The sequence below is a fragment of the Loxodonta africana genome, chromosome 10 (genome assembly GCF_030014295.1).
Source record: "Loxodonta africana isolate mLoxAfr1 chromosome 10, mLoxAfr1.hap2, whole genome shotgun sequence".
Lineage (NCBI taxonomy): Eukaryota > Metazoa > Chordata > Mammalia > Proboscidea > Elephantidae > Loxodonta > Loxodonta africana.
Window position 1 is genome coordinate 29099689 of NC_087351.1, and position 4166 is coordinate 29103854.

Consider the following 4166-nt stretch of genomic DNA (forward strand, 5'->3'; position numbering starts at 1 on the left):
ATAGATAGATAGCTCGATAGATAGATAGCTCGATAGATAGATAGCTCGATAGATAGATAGCTCGATAGATAGATAGCTCGATAGATAGATAGCTCGATAGATAGCTCGATAGATAGCTCGATAGATAGCTCGATAGATAGCTCGATAGATAGATAGATAGATAGATAGATAGATAGATAGATAGATAGATAGATAGATAGATAGATGATAGATAGATAGATAGATGATAGATTAGATAGATAGATAGATAGATAGATAGATAGATAGATAGATAGATAGATAGATAGATAGATGATAGGTATGCTACTAAGTGTAACTCTAATATAATTTTCAAATACCTCTAAAACACTCCCCTTCAATAGCTTATCATATCTGACCAAAAATTTAACTTAGCAGCAATGAAAATACGAAAGAGCAAAAAAGCAAGCCAGGACAATATTTCAGTATTAAAGAAAGAGTAGCAATTGATAACATAAGCCTTTATTTTCTTTCCCAAGATGCCTTAAATATGTATCTGGGTCCCATCTGTCTTTACACTGTTATTCAGTATTTGCTGGTCTTTTACAGCTCACAGACACATGAAAATCTTCAACACCCCCAGCAACTCCAGCACCATCACTGGCTTCATCGTCCTGAGCTTCCCTTGCCCCAAGGAGGGTCAGACTCTCCTCTTTCTGCTCTTCTCTCTTGTCTACCTCCTGACCCTCATGGGGAATGGTTCCATCATCTGTGCCGTGTGCTGAAATCAGAGACTCCACATGCCCATGTACATCCTACTTGCCAACTTCTCCTTCCTGGAGATATGCTATGTCACCTCCACTGTCCCTAATATGTTGGCCATCTTCCTGTCTGAGATGAAGGTCATTTCCTTCTCAGGGTGCTTTCTGCAGCTCTATTTCTTTTCTCTCTCCAGTCTACAGAATGCTTTTTCTTAGCAGTTATGGCATTTGTTCGATACCTTGCCATCTGCCAGCCATTGCATTACCCCACTGTTATGACTCGACATCTCTGCACTAAACTTGTGGTCAGCTGTGGGATACTTGGTTTCCTTTCGTTCCCTGTCCCTATCATCATCATCTCCCAGATGTCCTTCTGTGGATCTAGGATTATAGATCATTTCCTGTGTGACCCAGGTTCTCTGTTAGCACTCACCGGTTCCAGAGCCCTGGTGATGGAGTTCCTCTGGATGATTTGAAGTTCTCTACTCTCATTTATTCCTTTCCTCTCTATCATGGGGTTCTACGCTCTGGTCCTGAGAGCCATATTGAGGGTCCCTTCAGCAGGTGGACAAAGAACGGCCTTCTCCACCTGTGGATCCCATTTGGCTGTGGTTTCACTCTTCTATGGTTCAGTGATGGTCATGTATCTGAGCCCAACATCCAAGTATGAATCTGGAATGCAGAAGATTGTGACCCTGTTTTATTCTGAGGGAACCCAACTCATTAATCCTGTGATCTATAGTCTGAGGAACAATGATATGAAACATGCCCTGCAGAAATTTCTTGGAACATAAAAATTAAAACCTTGGCACCACCTCCAATATATATTAAGGGAATGAATGAATACTAGTATGTAATCTGTTATTAATGTATAAAAAATATAAAATTGTGTGTGTTAAAAAAAAAAAAGATAAATGATCTTTCAAAAGAGGGACAAGACACCTAACAGTGGTTGCATCTGGGAAGAGAGGATGTCTTGGATACAAAGGAAGAAAAAGACTTATTCTCACTGTGTACATATTGATATCTTTTGATACCACTTACAATATCCTATAGGGAAGAAGTTGGAGGAGGGAAAGAAGAAAAATGATGTGTCTACTGGTAAATTTTCTGAGAATTGAGACAATTCCTGATTTGTTGGGGAAACTAGGAAGTAGGCTGATGGAAAAATGAAGGTGCCAGGACTTGAGAACCCACACACATTTCACCCAGACTTGTTGGTTTTGGAGAAAGTGGGAACGACTTTGTCCTCTGAGGATGTGTGGAACAAAATTAACTGCGATAAAGTTATAAGTGTGTGTTTTCAGAATTGTTATTTTTCATCTTCTTTATTCATTACAAAATACTTAATGAACACTTTCAGTAAGTCAGGTGCTGAGCTAGAAAATGAATCTGATAAAGTGGATAAGTCACAGTCTAGGCTAAGAAAAAATTAAATTGTGTGTGCAGAGTATGAAGAGGTGAGGCGTGAGAGAGCAGGAAAGTGAAATATTGAAGCAGAGCTCATTGCAGCTCATGGTCTATGTGTTCACCTGAAGATAAAGACCAGGAACATCCCTAGAAAGGGTCTATGAAGCACTTCAAGAAAGCTTGTCTGATGTTTTACAATTTACTGATCCAACTGGCAGAAGAGGCTGCCTGGCAGTTTGCATCCACCCAGAGGTGATCCAGAAAAAAGTTCTGGCAATCTACTTCTGAAAGATCACAACGATGAAAACCCTATGGAGTGCAGTTCTACTCTGACACACATGGGGTTCCCATGAGTCAGAGTTGACTCCATGGCAACAGTTTTTGTTTTGTTTTATGGGCAAAAGAAATCTGGCTTTAAAATGTGATAAAAGCTAATATCGAAAATACATTGAAAAGAGAAAAGAACATGTGAAAATAAAAGTAGATTACTTCATGATTAAGATACAAAAATTGCTCTTAGAGAGACATGAAACTTAGAACAGCACATCTGGTACTGATTTTCCTTACAATGGGAGCCTCGACAGCTGGATACTGCTTCAGGTGCTTGCCTGCCCTTTACATTAAGCATATAGCTCCTTTTATCTCAAAGTGTAGGTCAGTTTTTTCCACTCAATACATACTTCAATATAGTGATTACTTTTTACAGTGAAAATGTCTTAATATCTTTTTCTTATTGTTAACACAAAACTGGCTCATTGTAAATTTTTTTAAACAATAGAGAAAAGTATAAAGAGGTACAAATTGCCCAAAGTTTCTGTGTGTTAAATATGATTAAATTTTAGGTGACCATCTCCTGAGATCTATCTATCTGCACACCTGAATTTAGAGACCATCGGAAGAATAGATTTGATGCATTGAACACTAGTGCCCGAAGATCAGACGAGTTGTGGCATGACATCAAGGACATCATCCATGAAGAAAGCAAGAGGTCTTTGAAAAGACAGGAAAGAAAGAAAAGATCAAGATGGATGTCAGAGGAGACTCTGAAACTTGCACTCGAATGTCGAGCAGCTAAAGCAAAAGGAAGAATTGACGAAGTAAAAGAACTGAACAGAAGATTTCAAAGGGAACCTCGAGAAGATAAAGTAAAACATTATAATGACATGTGCAAAAGCTGGAGATGGAAAACCAAAAGAGAAGAACATGTTCGGCGTTTCTCAAGCTGAAAGAACTGAAGAAAAAATTCAAGCCTCACCTTGCAATAGTGAAGGATTCTAAGGGGAAAATATTAAACGACACAGGAAGCATCAAAAGAAGATGGAAGGAATACGCAGAGGAATTGTATCAAAAAGAATTAGTCGATATTCAACCATTTCAAGAGGCGGCACATGATCAGGAGCCGATGGTACTGAAGGAAGAAATCCAAGCTGCTCTGAAGGCATTGGAGAAAAACAAGGCTCCAGGAATGGATGGAATATCAATTGAGATGTTTCAACCAACAGATGCAGCACTGGAGGTGCTCACTCTTCTATGCCAAGAAATATGGAAGACAGCTTCCTGGCCAACTTACTGGAAGAAATCCATATTTATACCTATTCCCAGGAAAGGTGATCCAACCAAATCTGGCAATTATAGAACAATATCATTAATATCACACGCAAGCAAAATTTTGCTGAAGATCATTCAGAAATGGCTGCAGCAGAATATCGACAGGAAACTGCCAGAAATTCAGGCTGATTTCAGAAGAGGATGTGGAACCAGGGATATCATTGCTGGTCTCAGTTGGATCCTGGCTGAAAGCAGAGAATACCAGAAGGATGTTTACCTGTGTTTTATTGACTATGCAAATGCATTCGACTGTGTGGATCATAACAAATTATGGATAAAATTGCAAAGAATGGGAATTCCAGAACACTTAATTGTGCTCATGAGGAATCTGTACATAGATCAAGAGGCAGCTGTTCATACAGAACAAGGGGATACTGATTGGTTTAAAGTCAGGAATGGTGTGCGTCAGGGTTGTATTCTTTCACCATA

The 4166-nt window shown here is 39.2% G+C and overlaps 1 pseudogene; it reads left to right on the top strand.

The window, feature by feature from the left end:
• Positions 1-304: 304 nt before the first annotated feature.
• On the top strand, positions 305-1513 carry LOC100662804 (olfactory receptor 11G2-like; annotated as a pseudogene).
• Positions 1514-4166: the final 2653 nt, after the last annotated feature.